At 39.4% G+C, this 15,873-nt stretch overlaps 1 long non-coding RNA gene across 1 annotated transcript in view; it reads right to left on the bottom strand.

Moving 5' to 3' along the window:
- Positions 1-212: 212 nt before the first annotated feature.
- LOC141371111 (uncharacterized) overlaps positions 213-15,873 on the bottom strand; it is a 146,660-nt gene continuing 130,999 nt past the window's right edge. Inside the window, exons 2-3 of the long non-coding RNA XR_012375761.1 lie at positions 8,903-9,036; positions 213-326 (exon numbers count right to left, since the gene is read on the bottom strand). This is a non-coding gene — a long non-coding RNA (uncharacterized lncRNA). The remainder of the gene's footprint in view (positions 327-8,902; positions 9,037-15,873) is intronic.

Below are 15,873 nucleotides of genomic sequence, written 5' to 3'. Positions count from 1 at the left end.
CTATTGCCAAGCACTATTCTAAGAGCTTTGCATGCATTATTAACTCATTTAATCGTTACACAACCCTAAAAGATAGATACACTCTTCTTAATTAATCCCAAGTTTACAGACGAGAAAACTGAGGCACAAAAAGGTTAAGGAACTTGTCCTTAGTCACACAACTGATAAAAGACTGAGCTTATATTCACATCAAGAGAATGCGAACAACATACCTGGTTCTGCCTAGGCCCTTCATGGCTAAGTCAGGCCACTCCTCAAAAAGGAACTAGAAAGATCCCATCTTGACAGTCATTTATCCAGATTCATGGAAGCCCTCATCTGGATATCTGAATTATTTAAAAAATCAAGGTGAACCAAAAATTCATACTCTTATCATTGCTTTCTTTGGCAAGGCTATCACATATCCTTTCATTGTTTCTCCAACCCCCTATTAGGAATCATCTTCATAAAGGCAGGTGTCTAACATCTCAACATGAGTATCTTGTAAACAAATTAGATTATAAGCCTAATAGAAACCTCAGTTGTACCCAAGAGGAGACATTCGATATGTTTGGAAATTTGAAACCCTTGTCATGTAATTCTGTGGATTCCCCAAGTGCAATAATAAAAATATAAGAATAAAAGGGAGAAATATTTTAAATTTCCTCCTAATTTAAGCTCACAGCCAAATCGACATTTGGGCAGGTCCATCATAAAACACTTGGTGAGAAATCATCTGTGTACTAAGTGCCTTTTTTTTTTTTTTTTTTTTTACCATGAGCAAAGGTCTGAATTGTAAGTAATATTGGCAAGAACAAGCTATAAGTTAAGATGCAAATCCAAATCGAGTGTGCGGTGTTCTGGCTTCAAGCCTGGTAATTGAATTTCCAGTTTATTATCCTTAATGTTTTTTAATATGAGTTTGCAATTCAAGTCAAAATGGAAAGCTGCTCCTCCAAATCTTTCCCTGAAGCACTTCCAGGAACAATTTCTTTTCAAAATCAAGAAATGGTTTTGGGTCAGGAGTGCACTTTAACTTTTTCAAACTCTAAAAAAGTCTGTTCTGAGGGTGCACGAAACCATGGGTCCACCAAAGGCACTAAGCTGGAGGCCAGGGATTCTAGAATCTGAACCTGGCACTGGAGCTTCTTAGGAAAATAAAAGAGCTAAATACTGTCAACAGGTTAAGACGCGATGTTGCAGCTGGGAATTTCAAGGGACGTGGAGTTCACATTTAGGGCCATACACGGTAGGTGGGGAATATGTTTCAAATGAAATCCTCCTCCTTCATCATACTTGGTGTATCCACCCCCCAAAAGCCTGAGCCTTTTGGTTTTAACAGCTAGGCCTTATCAGGAGCCCACTCTCACATTTCTTTTTTCTAAAACTAGCCCTGAATCAAGGCTGAGGACTACATTGCTTTGAACTAGTCTTCTTAATGGAGAACAAGGTTTAAAGGTGTTAGCTAGCTCATCGTGAGGATAGTAACAAAAACAATGACTATTAAGACAACTTAATGAGGTTTTACCATGTTGTAAGTTATATTCAACGTTATGCATTATTTATTATATAATGTAACTCCCATAATAGGCTGAAAAGATAGGTTATCATCCCCCAATTTCATATGGAGAAACTGAGGTTTAGAGAGTTCAAGTAATTTTCCCAAGGTGATGTAACTAGAATGGAGGCTTAGCTAATATTCACACCCAAATCTGTCTGCTCTGAAGCTTGTGCTCTTTATTACTAAGCTAAGGGACTGCATACTTTCGTTTTTCTTTAAACATTATTTAAATATTCATGTGTGTATATGTGTGTATGTTTGTGTGTATGTGTGTGCAAAAAAGAGTATGAAGGAGAAAGCAAAACTGTCCCATAAGCCCACTGCCTACACATGCATGGCATGAAAATCCAAGTATGGTAATAGCAAAAGATGAAAATTAAAAGCTTTCCCTAGGCTCTGTCCCCAAAAGTAACCATTTGTATATTTCCTTATATATCCTACCAAGAAAAAATATTCTGCATTGCCTTGTGAAATATATATATATTTCCTCCTCCAATTTGTTTGCTTTGTTTGTTTCTCCTCAATATTATTCTCCTCCCTTCATGGGACAATGCAATATACAGTGACATGCCTTTGCTTTTTTTTTTTTTACATATCCTATCTTGATGCTCTTTCCATATCAGTATGTATGTGTGTGTGTGTGTGTGTGTGTGTGTGTACATTTTTTCAGCAATCATTTAGTATTCCATTAATTTATGTAACTAGCTCCCAAGCATGTTAATTCAGATTATACCCTTCTTTGTAATGAAAAAGTTTAGTCCAATGAATATTTTTATGCATATATTTTGACATATCCATAGGGTAAATATATAGCAGTCAGATTTTGTTAGTGAGGGGTCATGTGCATTGTTTAAAATTCCTGTAGACATTGCCAAATTTCCCTCTAAAGAGGCTGCATCAATTTGCCTTCCCACTGACAGACTGAGTGGTGTTCTTTACTGTGTCCATGTACTTTCACGTCCGTGTCACTTGATGCTCCCACCAACATTATGCGGCAGGTAGAATATGGGTGTCACTCCTGTTTCTAGCATGAGTCAAAGCTATAACCCAGATGTTCTTATTCTAATTACAGAAACTTTTCCTCAAGTTACACTTTAAAGATGAAAAGATAAATAAAAGGTCAGTATCTTCTGTTTCTACCTTTGACAGATGAAGAGAACAAATGCAACTGGGACCTTTGTGTTTCAGGGCTCTGGGATAAGGACTTAACCAAGTTTGGAGCCTCCTAAAATACCACTCACTTAGAATTTGGGACTGAGCCATGACCTTCTATTGTTCAAAGGCATTTTCCTTTGTAATAATTCCATGGAAAGAAAAATGACTTGAAAGTTGTATTTATTAAACAGCCCCAAAGGCATCTGAACATCAATTTACATTTTTCTCTTTTATAGAAAAAAAAACATAGTTAAGTGTAAATGAATGTCAAACATATGGTTTACATTTCCTTTAAGATGCATGTGGGCTTTAAAAACTAATGGAAATACCTTAGGAGAAACACTCTCCACAATATGCTAAATCTAAGACATACAGAACATTTGAAGCAGGCCAACATGGGAAGATGGTTCTTGTAGAAGTGATCTTCTGACCCCGCGCATGAGATTTCAAAGGAAGAGTCAGCTCTCTGAACTCCTGTTTGGGTTCATGACTTAAAGGGATGTTATCAAGATACTTCAAAGTTACGAAGGCCTTTACTATTACTCCCCATCCATTTAATAACACCTATTCTGTTCTGGGAATCAGAGACAAGAAGACAAATAAGAGACAGCCTTTCCTCAGGGAGTTGAGGTCCTCGTGAGGAAACCAGATGAGAAAAGAGAAAAAAAAAATGGGATATAACATAGTGTCAGGTCAGTACAAAGAAGGACATTCGCCCTGCTTTGGGGAGGGGGAGGAGGAGGGAAGATATACTAATGGAGAAAACACCTACTTAAGAGGCCTGGAGGATGAGCCGGAGTAGCTGGCCAAAGAGTTTGCTGAGAACATCACAGCACAGAGAACAGTGTGCACGAGGGCAGAGGCAGGAGGGCTTGGCTCTGTAGGAAATGACGGTAGTTCCACTTGACTGGAATTTAGGAAATGATGCTACTTCCATTGACTGAAATGCAGAATAGACCATGGAAGGGAGACTAGTTAGCAAGAAGGCCAGACAACAAGCAGGTGTCATACCACACTAAGGTGTTTGAACTCCACTGGGAAGAACCAATAAAGGGGTTAAGGAGAACATCTGGGGTTTAGATTATTGTGTTCTATGTTTGGAAAACAGATTAGAAAAGAGTAGTATTGGAGGTAAGGAGGTCAGTTAGGGTGTTGTCGCTGGAATTCCATTAGACATGATGAAGACCTAGACTAAGGGGTTAGCAGTGAGGATAGAGAGAAATGGATGGACACAAAAGGTTAAGATTGAATCTCAAAAAGATAATTTTAAGTGCAAAGAATCAAATTGCTGAATGATATCTACAAATGCTATTAAAACGATTGTATTATTTATAAATATTTACCTTTTCCACTGTTGAGCACATTTTCATTAATTTATTTATTCATTCACATTTTTATTTAAATTCTAATTAGTTAACATACAGTGCAATATTGGTTTCAGGAGGAGAATTCAGTGATTCATCACTTATATACAACACCCAGTGCTCAACACAACAAGTGCCCTCCTGAATACCCATCAACCCATCTAGCCCACCTCCCACCCCCCACCCTCCATCAACCCTCAGTTTGTTCTCTATCCTTAAGAGTCTCTTATGGTTTGTTTCCCTCTCTCTTTTTCCTCCTCCCATGTGTTCATCTGTACTGTTTCTTAAATTCCACATATGAGTGAAACCATACAGTATTTGTCTTTCTCTGACTGACTTATTTTGCTTAGCATAATACACTCTAGCTCCATCCACGTCATTGACAATGGCAAGATCTCATTCTTTTTCATGGCTGACGAATATTCCACTGTGTATATATATCACATCCTCTTAATCCATCCATCAGTCGATGGACATTTGGGCTCTTTCCATAGTTTGGCTATTGTTGATACTGCTGCTATGAACATCAGGGTGCATGTACCCCTTTGAATCTGTATTTTTGTACCCTTTTGGTTAACACCTAGTAGCACAATTAACTTTTTGGGGAACCTCCATACCATTTTCCGGAGTGACTGCACCAGTCTGCATTCCCACCAACAGTGCAAGAGGGTTCTCCTTTTTCCACATCCTCACCAACATCTGTTTCTCAACAACATCTGTTGTTAATTTTAGCCATTCTGACAGGTGTGAGGTGGTACCTCATTGTGGTTTGATTTGCATTTCCCTGATGATGAGTGATGTTGAGCATCTGTTCATGTGTCCATTAGCCATTTGGATGTCTTCTTTGGAAGTATCTATTCATGTCTTCTGCCCATTTCTAAACTGGATTATTTGTTTTTTGGGTGTTGAGTTTGGTAAGTTCTTTATAGATTTTGGATACTAGCCCCTTATCAGATATGTCATTTGCAAATATATTCTCCCATTCCGTAGACTGACTTTTAGTTTTGTTGATTTTCCTTCGCTGTGCAGAAGCTTTTTATCTTGATGAAGTCCCAATAGTTCATTTTTGCTTTTGTTTCCCTTGCCTCCAGTGATGTGTCTTATAATAAGTTGCCACGGTTGAGGTCAAAGAGGTTGCTGCCTGTGTTTTCTTCTAGGATTTTGATGGTTTCCTGTCTCACATTTAGGTCTTTCATTCATTTAGGATTTATTTTTGTGTATGGTGTAAGGAAGCGGTCCAGTTTCATTCTTCTGCACGCTGCTGTCCAGTTTTCCCAACACCATTTGTTGAAGAGACTGTCTTTTTTTCCATTGGATATTCTTTCCTGCTGTGGACGATTAGTTGATCATAGAGTTGTGGGTCCATTTCTGGATTTTCCATTCTGTGCCATCAATCTATTAGTCTGTTTTTGTGCCAGTACCATATGTCTCGATGACTACAGCTTTGTAATAGAGCTTGAAGTCTGGAATTGTGATGCCTCCAGCTTTGTTTTTCTTTTTCAGGATTGCTTTGGCTATTTGGGGTCTTTTGTGGTTCCATACAAATTTTAGGATGTTTGTTCTAGCTCTGTGAAAAATGCTGGTGGTATTTTGATAGGGATTGCATTAAATGTGTAGATTGTTTTGGGTAGTAAAGACAAATATAAATACCTACATTAGTAGGAGATACATAAAGGCATGCCTAGAGATACCAGTGTCAGGAAAAAAGGAGAAGTCAAGAATAGGTATTAAAAAGGCTTCAAAAATTGTTTTATTAAACTATTTATTTAGTTTTTCAACCTCTGCACCACTGACATTTTGGGACAGATGATTTTTCATCATGGAGAAGTCTCCTGTGCATGGCAAAATGTGTAGCAGCATCCCTGGCCTCTACATGAGACGTGAGTAGCACCTCCCCAAGTTATGACCATCAAAACCGTCTCACAATTTGGCAATGTGTCCTGGGAGGGTGGAGCAGGCAAAAACACCCTTGGCCAAGAACTGCTAGTTTGGTGGACTGGCGTTCCTTACATTATTCCTTATACTTTTAAAAATATTTCATAATAAAAGGGGTGGGGGAGAATACTCCTTCAGCTATTGTTTCAATCAACTGTACCATGTGCTTGGCATTCAGCTATCAAGATGCATGAAATGGAACCCTGTCTCCAAGCATATCTAGCCAGGCATTTTAACGTGGAAGTGAGGAAGCCTTGATGTGAGGCAGATCAATTCCTAAAGATGGATCTGAGATAGATCCAGGACAGATCTAAGAACAGCTCCCAACTCTGCCACATATGAGCTGTGAGAACTTCAGTTTTCTCCTCTCCAAAGTGAGTATTTTTCTTAAAAAATCCAGGTGTTACCTCCTGGAGCCCTGAAACCTAGTAAGCATGCAATAAGGAGTAGTAATGACACCGCTTGTTGTTGTTTTTATTATGATTTGTAAGCACACACTGATGATACAAGGTGGTATTAACAATATCCTCTCTGCCCCCTCCCACCATCCCACCATAGCAGGTCTTGCCATTTCTCTGGTGGCCATGGGGGACAGGAGAGCAGCTCATTCCTAGCCATTGCCTGTCAGGTCTTCCATCTCAGTTCAGTTCACAAGCACACTCAGTCTGCCATCACAGAAGCATCCGTGACAGTGACACAAAGGGAGAGAGCAGGTGCAGGCCGAGCAGCAAGAAACAGCTCCCGTGGCTCATGCCATAGAAGGAGGTCCTGGAGAAGGTCTGACACATTCACTTAAATTTTCAGTCTTTATGAAATCAAAACCCCTTCTTTCTTTTTTCTGTCTTTCAATCCTGCCTGGATTCTTCTCCTTTATAGGCCCTACAGGGTGATACCTGACCATACCACCCCTGAGAGCTGGCTATTTGCATGCTCAAATGAAAAATGATAACATGTTCTCATATCACAGGAAATGTTCGGGAGTCTTGGGCAAACTTGCTTGGCATCTGAGCAGACTTCCTTGGTAACAGGCCTGATACTAGTTGATTTTTTCCCAAATATATGTACACTGTATCATATTTTTGTAATAAAATCTTTGCAAGAACGAGAAATTTAGTTTCTATTAGCATATCCTGTTTACTGTGCTTCACAAGCCATTTTTCATTTAGATTGTTAAATTCAGTACTGAAAATGTCCATGTGTATTGTCAGCTCTATGCCACATCATTGCATACGTCGAACAGCCAGGAAGTTGCTACAGAAGCTGAAGGAGAGAAATCTTCCCTCTGGAGCCACCAAAAGGCCTAGCACGAAAGGAAGCCTCTGAACCCAACCACAATGAATGGCTGTGATTTGGTTACACAGTAATGGAAGGCAGGCAGGCCTTGTTTGTACAACAACAAACACAAATGAAGGCAAAACAGTAGGAAACAGGATCATAGAGAGGAGAACTGTGATTCTGGTTTGACCTGGAACATCAGAATCAGGGCACCACGGGATCACTCAATGCTAACTCACTTAATTCATTCAATAATCAATCGTGTAGCACCTAAAATGAATCCAGCACCTCACTAGGTACTATGATGTATATAACCCAGATCTTTCTACAGCACCAAGACACAAATCGGTAATTATGGAGTTACCAAGATCCACTGGTGGCAGAAGGGGGAATGTTTATATTCTAGAAACGGAGTAAGAATTCTACAGCGTCATTTGTAAGACACTAGGGTCACATAGTGTCACTAGTATGACTCAAATATGTCATCTCAAATTTGGTTCTGCCCACTAACATATGAAGTTAGTATCTTAACTTTTTGTATCCTCCTGGAAGGAACATGACCCAAGATGTACCTTCACCATCTGCCCCTTCCCCACAATACATGGTTCCCAAGGACAGTCTCTGTCCTCATGGATGAATTCAATTCACAGAAATTAATTGTTTCCAGAGTTCTTTTCATCCTTGAAATACATAGTATCACAATGGGCTAAAGGAGAAGGCTGTAAGAACAATCTGCATTGCTGCTAAATAATCATTTTCACTGGGCTTTATCTGGGCTGCACATGCCTTTAATCTGCTTTTAAAAACATTAAAACTCATTTAATACACTTCTAAAAATGAATAAGACAATAGAAAAGGAACACATTAATGACTATTCGTGCAACCTGTTAAAATTTTTACCCAGTTTATTATATAGTGGACTGTAAATCAAATCAATTACAAATATTGGTACTGACAACGTATGTATAATTAGTTTTTAATCTTTACTGCTTTAACACAGTTCAGGTGCAAAGAAAGACTTCTAAGTGCTATCTGGCTATATTAATAGACTGCTTAGAGGTAAACTATTGTAATTTATATGCATTTTATTCACACATAACTCTCCGATGCCTCTCTTGTGATACTTAGTAATCCAATGCCAACATGGATTGAAATGGTTTAGCAAACACTTAACCAGAAATGAAAATTAGTATCTACCAAGAGACGATGTGATTTTTAAAGAAACACAACTTTCCAAGTTACTGTAGTACAGCATATGGTTTTCAAAGGTTCAATTCACTCAAATACACAAAATCAGTGTCCTATTTGTACTGAGCTGGCAACAACTAGAATTCTGCAACCTGTAAATCTAAGTGCACTGTGAGATAATTACTTATTAATGTATTAGCCTTATAATACTTATAATGTATTAATAATTAGCCTACAATGACTCTCAAGTTCCTCTCTAGCTCCTGGCTCTCCTTAGTCATTGAAAACAAAATGAAAAAGGTAGATGTTTAGAGAGTTGAGGCGGGGCTTGAGACAAGAAGTGATTTAACACCAAAGATAAACTCTATATTTTTTTATAAAATTGCCTTGAGAACAACTGAATAAAAAAGAGAGAAGACCTGCTTGAAACTGCAGAGTCCCTTACCATATCCTATCAAGTGGCATCCAGAAGTGAGGGCTGGGATACATCTAGGTCCCTAAGATGTCGGTGAGACTTCTAAGCCTTGAACACCTTACAGAGGTCATAGACCATGAAGCTGCTTTCAATTCCCATCATCTCTGTAAAGAAGAGTTAAAATATAGGATTTGTTATTTTAACTAGGGGCAGGAAACAGTAGACTTACTCAGATGGCACTAAAATCTAATGCATTATTGTTATTACATATATTACATGTTACACATTATTATTCTATTTCTCTAACCCTTCCTCCAAAGGGACTATGACTGTGTGTTTTAGAATTCTATGTAGATATGCTTAGTGCTCAGTTAAACACACACATTAAGATAAGCATGAATGCCTTTATTTATTTTAAAGGGCAAAGGGCCAAACCTCAATGGGTAGAAAAGCTCATCACCTTTAATCCAAGACACTCCGAGGGACTACTGAATGAAACTGCTAGCATAGAGCCCACCATAAACAAACCATAGGTCAGAACTTCCCAGCAAGTGTGCCACACATGACTTATAAGACGGGGTGGAAACCTTCTAAAAGAAAATGCATAAAAAACTATGGATTCGCGGGGAGGAGCAAGATGGCAGAGGAGTAGGAGACCTAAATTTCGTCTGGTCTCAGGAATTCAGCTGAATAGGGATCAAACCATTCTAAACACCTACGAACGCAACAGGAGATCAAAGAATAGCAGCAACTCTCTGAACAGAGAAGCGACCACTTTCTGGAAGGTAGGACGAGCGGAGAAGTGAATCCGAGGCGATATTCAGGAGGATAGACGGCGGGGCAGGGGGGCTCTGTCACCCACTACCGGCAAGTGACAGAGCAGCAGAGCACAAAATCGGAACTTTTAAAAGTCGGCTCTGCTGAGGGACGTCACTCCAGTGGATAAGTGGGGGGTGGAATCCTCCCGGGACAGTGTGGTCTCAGGACCCTCGGGGTCACAGAAAGACCGGGGGTGCCTGAGTGTGGCAGAGCTCCCAGGTATCGGAGCGGGGAAGCCAGCTGCAAAGACTGAACCGAGGCGCAGGCTCTCAGCTCGGGGTTGCCATAAACCGTGATTGGTGACAGTCAGGCCACTGCTCCTCCAGCAGGGACCCAACAAGCGGCAGATCCGGGGAGACTCCCCTTCTTCCCCCGGGAGGAGCAGCACGGGAGCGCACCGCAGGGATCTGCTGGGTTTGGAGACTCCACACGGGGTCGGGTGCCAGAGATACAAATGCTCAGTCACAGGCCGGGTGAGCACGAAGTGCACTAGAGACCGGGGAGATGGGAGTGACTGACTGCTTTTCTCTGGGGGCGCACTGAGGAGCGGGGCCCTGAGTTCTCGGCTCCTCCGGGGAGGAGATTGGGAGGCCGCCATTTTCACTTCGTCCTCCAAAGCTGTACCGAGAGCTTGCAGGGAACAAAAGCTCCCGAGAGCAAACCTGAGCAGATTGCTTAGCCTGAACCGACAAGGGCGGGGCAATGATGCCTCCAGCAAAGACATTTGGGAACCACGGCAACAGGCCCCTCCCCCAGAAGATCAGCAAGAACAGCCAGCCAAGACCAAGTTTACTGATCAATGAGAACGGGAGAACTCCAGTACTAGGGGAATACTGCACATAGAATTCATGGCTTTTTTCCCATGATTCTTTAGTCTTTCAAAGTTAATTTTTTTTTAACTTTTTCTTTTTCTTTTTGAATTTTTCTTTTTTTCAACCAACATCTTATCAATCCCTTTTTTTAAAAAATCTTTTTTATTTTTCATTTTTAGAGTCATATTCTATCCCTTCAGAGTAGTTAACCTTATTTTTGGTATATATATATATATGTAAGTTGTTCTCTCTTTAAAATTTTGGGATACAGTTTTTTCGAACAGACTAAAATATACCCTAAATCTCTAGTGTATGGCTTTGTTCTAGTCTCCTGCCTGATCACATTCTCTCCCTTTTTTTTTTAAATCCTCTTCTTTCTTTTTTCAACCAACTTCTTATCAATTCCTTTTATAAAATCTTTTATACTTTTCAACTTTATCGTCATATTCCATCCCTTCATCATATTTACCCTTATTTTTGTACATATATAAGTTTTCCTTTCTTTAAAATTTTGGGAGGCACGTTCTTCTAACAGACCAAAATATGCCCAAAATCTAGTGTGTGGCACTGATCTATGCACCAGCCTGATCATATTTGATCATATTCTGTTTTATTGTTTGTTGGTTGGTTTTTATATTTTTCTTTTTCCTTTCTTTCCCTTTCTTTTCCCCTGGTCTCAGGTCTCTTCTGATTTGTTTAGTGTATATTTTTCTGGGGTCGTTGTTACCCTGTTAGCATTTTGTTCTCTCATTCATCTATTCTCCTCTGGAAAAAATGACAAGACAGAAAAAATTACCTCAGAAAAAAGAACAAGAGGCAGTACCGACTGCCAGGGAGCTAATCAATATGGACATTAGTAAGATATCAGAACTAAAGTTCAGAATGATGATTTTAAAGACACTAGCTGGGCTTGAAAAAAGCATGGAAGATATTAGAGAAACCCTTTCTGGAGAAATAAAAGAACTAAAATATAACCAAGCCGAAATCAAAAAGGCTATTAATGAGGTACAATAAAAAACGGAGGCTCTAACTGCTAGGAAAAATGAGGTAGAAGAGAGAATTAGTGATATAGAAGACCAAATGATGGAAAATAAAGAAGCTGAGAAAAAGAGAGATAAACAACCACTGGATCATGAGGGCAGAATTCGAGAGATAAGTGATACCATAAGATGAAACAATATTAGAATAATTGGGATCCCAGAAGAAGAAGAAAGAGAGAGAGGGCAGAAGGTATATTGGAGCAAATTATAGCAGAGAACTTCCCTAATTTGGGGAAGGAAACAGGCATCAAAATCCAGGAGGCACAGAGAACCCCTCTCAAAATCAATAAAAATAGGTCAACACCCCGACATATAATAGTAAAACTTACGAGTCTCACAGACAAAGAGAAAATCCTGAAAGCAGTTCAGGACAAGAGATCTGTAACCTACAATGGTAGAACATTAGATTGACAACAGACTTACCCACAGAGATCTGGCAGGCCAGAAAGGACTGGCATGATATATTCAGAGCACTAAACAAGAAAAATATGCAGCCAAGAATACTATATCCAGCTAGGCTGTCATTGAAAATAGAAGGAGAGATAAAAAGCTTCCAGGACAAACAAAACGTGAAAGAATTTGCAAACACGAAACCAGCCCTCCAAGAAATATTGAAAGGGGTCCTCTAAGCAAAGAGAGGGCCTAAAAGTAACACAGACCAGAAAAAGAACACAGACAATATACAGTAACTGTCACCTTACAGGCAATACAATGGCACTAAATTCATAACTTTCAATAGTTACCCTGAATGTAAATGGGCTCAATGCCCCAATCAAAAGACACAGGCTATCAGATTGGATTAAAAAACAATACCCATCGATATGCTGTCTGCAAGAGACTCATTTTAGACCCAAAGACACCCCCAGATTGAAAGTGAGGGGGTGGAAAACCATTTACCATGCTAATGGACACCAAAAGAAAGCTGGAGTGGCAATCCTTATTTCAGTCAAATTATATTTTAAACCAAAGACTATAAGAGATGAGGAAGGACACTATATCCTACTTAAAGGGTCTGTCCAACAAGAAGATCTACCAATTGTAAATATCTATGCCCCTAACATGGGAGCAGCCAATTATATAAGCCAATTAATGACAAAAGCAAAGAAACACATCGCCAACAATACAATAATAGTGGGGACCTTTAACACCGCCCTCACTGAAATGGACAGATCATCTAAGCAAAAGATCAACAAGGAAATAAAGACTTTAAATGACACACTGGACCAAATGGACTTCACAGATATATTCAGAACATTCCATCCCAAAGCAACAGAATACACATTCCTCTCTAGTGACCATGGAACATTCTCCAGAATAGATCACATCCTAGGTCACAAATCAGGTCTCAACTGGTACCAAAAGACTGAGATCATTCCCTGCATATTGTCAGACCACATTGCTTTGAAACTGGAACTCAATCACAGGAGGAAAGTCAGAAAGAACTCAAATACATGGAGGCTAAAGAGCATCCTACTAAAGAATGAATGGGTCAACCAGGAAATTAAAGAAGAATTAAAAAAATTCATGGCAACAAATGAAAATAAAAACACAACTTTTCAAAATCTTTGGGATGCAGCAAAGGCAGTCCTGAGAGGAAAGTATATAGCAATACAAGCCTTTCTCAAGAAACAAGAAAGGTCTCAAATACACAACCTAACCCTACACCTAAAGGAGCTGGAGAAAGAACAGCAATAAAGCCTAAACCCAGCAGGAGAAGAGAAATAATAAAGACCAGAGCAGAAATCAATGAAATAGAAACCAAAAGAATAGTAGAACAGATTAATGAGACTAGGAGCTGGTTCTTTGAAAGAATTAATAAGATTGATAAACCCCTGGCCAGACTTATCAAAAAGAAAAGAGAAATAAAATCATGAATGAAAGAGGAGAGATCACAACCAACACCAAAGAAATACAAACAATTATAAGAACATATTATGAGCAACTCTATGCCAGCAAATTAGATAATCTGGAAGAAATGGATGCATTCCTAGAGATGTGCAAACTACCAAAACTGAACCAGGAAGAAATAGAAAACCTGAACAGACCTATAACCACTAAAGAAATTGAAGCAGTTATCAAAAATCTCCCAACAAACAAAAGCCCAGGGCCAGATGGCTTCCCAGGAGAATTCTACTAAACATTTAAAGAAGAATTAATACCTATTCTTCTGACACTGTTACAAAAAATAGAAATGGAAGGAAAACTTCCAAACTCGTTTTATGAGGCCACCATTACCTTGATCCCAAAACCAGACAAAGACCCCCATCAAAAAGAATTACAGACCAATATCCCTGATGAACATGGATGCAAAAATTCTCACCAAAATACTAGCCAATAGGATCCAACAGTACATTAAAAGGATTATTCATCACAACCAAGTGGGATTTATCCCTGGGCAGCAAGGTTGGTTCAACACCCACAAATCAATCAATGTGATACACTACATAAATAAAAGAAAGAACAAGAACCATATGATCCTCTCAATAGATGCAGAAAGAGCATTTGACAAAGTACACCATCCTTTCTTGATCAAAACTCTTCAGAGTATAGGGATAGAGGGTATATACCTCAATATCCTAAAAGCCATCTATGAAAAACCCACAGCAAATATCATTCTCAATGGGGAAAAACTGACAGCTTTCCCCCTACGGTCAGGAACGCGGCAGGGATGCCCACTATCACCACTGCTATTCAACATAGTATCAGAAGTCCTAGCCACAGCAATCAAACAACAAAAGAAATAAAAGGCATCCAAATTGGCAAAGAAGTCAAACTCTCACTCTTTGCAGATGATATGATACTTTATGTGGAAAACCCAAAAGACTCCACCCCAAAACTGCTAGATCTCACACAGGAATTCAGAAAAGTGGAAGGATAGAAAATCAATGCACGTGGCATTCCTATATACCAACAAGACAGAAGAAAGAGAATCAAGGAGTCGATCCCATATACAATTGCACCCAAAACCTTAAGATACCTAGGAATAAATCTAACCAAAGAGGCAAAGAATCTGTACTCAGAAAACTATAAAATACTCATGAAAGAAATTGAGGAAGACACAAAGAAATGGAAAAATGTTCCATGCTCATGGATTGGGAGAACCAACATTGTGATGATGTCAATGCTACCTAGAGCAATCTACACATTCAATGCAATCCTTATCAAAATACCATCCACTTTTTTCAAAGAAATGGAACGAATAATCCTAAAATTTGTATGGAACCAGAAAAGACCTCGAATAGCCAGAGGAATGTTGAAAAAGAAAAGCAAAGCTGGCGGCATCACAATTCCGGACTTCAAGCTCTATTACAAAGGTGTAATCATCAAGACAGTATGATACTGGCACAAAAACAGACACATAGATCAATGGAACAGAATCGAGAGCCCAGAAATGGACCCTCAACTCTATGGTCAACTACTCTTTGACAAAGCAGGAAAGAACGTCCAATGGAAAAAAGACAGTCTCTTCAACAAATGGTGTTGGGAAAATTGGACAGCCACATGCAGAAGAACGAAACTGGACCATTTCCTTACGCCACACACAAAAATAGACTCCAAATGGTTGAACGACCTAAACGTGAGACAGGAGTCCATCAAAATCCTAAAGGAGAACACAAGCAGCAACCTCTTCCACCTCAGCCGTAGCAACTTCTTCCTAGAAACATCGCCAAAGGCAAGGGAAGCCAGGGCAAAAATGAACTATTGGGATTTCATCAAGATAAAAAGCTTTTGCACAGCAAAGGAAACAGTCCACAAAACCAAAAGACAACTGGCAGAATGGGAGAAGATATTTGCAAATGACATATCAGATAAAGGGCTAGTATCCAAAATCTATAAAGAACTTATTAAACTCAACACCCAAAGAACAAATGATCCAATCTTGATGGATTGAATGTGCCGAAGACATGAACAGACATTTTTCCAAAGAAGACATCCAAATGGCCAACAGACACATGAGAAAGTGCTCAACATCGCTCGGCATCAGGGAAATCCAAATCAAAATCTCAATGAGATACCACCTCACACCAGTCAGAATGGCTAAAATTGACAAGTCAGGAAACGACAGATGTTGGTGGGAATGCAAGCTGGTGCAGCCACTCTGGAAAACAGTAAGGAGGTTCCTCAAAAAGTTGAAAATAGAGCTACCATACAGACCCAGCAATTGCACTACTGGGTATTTACCCCAAAGATACAAATATAGGGATCCAAAGGGGTATGTGCACCCCGATGTTTATAGCAGCAATGTCCACGATAGCCAAACTATGGAAAGAGCTAAGATGTCCATCGACAGATGAATGGATAAAGAAGAGGTGGTATATATATATATATA

This window comes from Callorhinus ursinus, unplaced genomic scaffold, assembly GCF_003265705.2.
Source record: "Callorhinus ursinus isolate GAN/ISIS: 27379988/994484 unplaced genomic scaffold, GSC_fseal_2.0 scaffold56, whole genome shotgun sequence".
In the NCBI taxonomy this organism is placed as follows: domain Eukaryota; kingdom Metazoa; phylum Chordata; class Mammalia; order Carnivora; family Otariidae; genus Callorhinus; species Callorhinus ursinus.
Note: the sequence above shows the minus strand (reverse complement) of the source record. Positions and strands in the feature narration are given on the sequence as shown.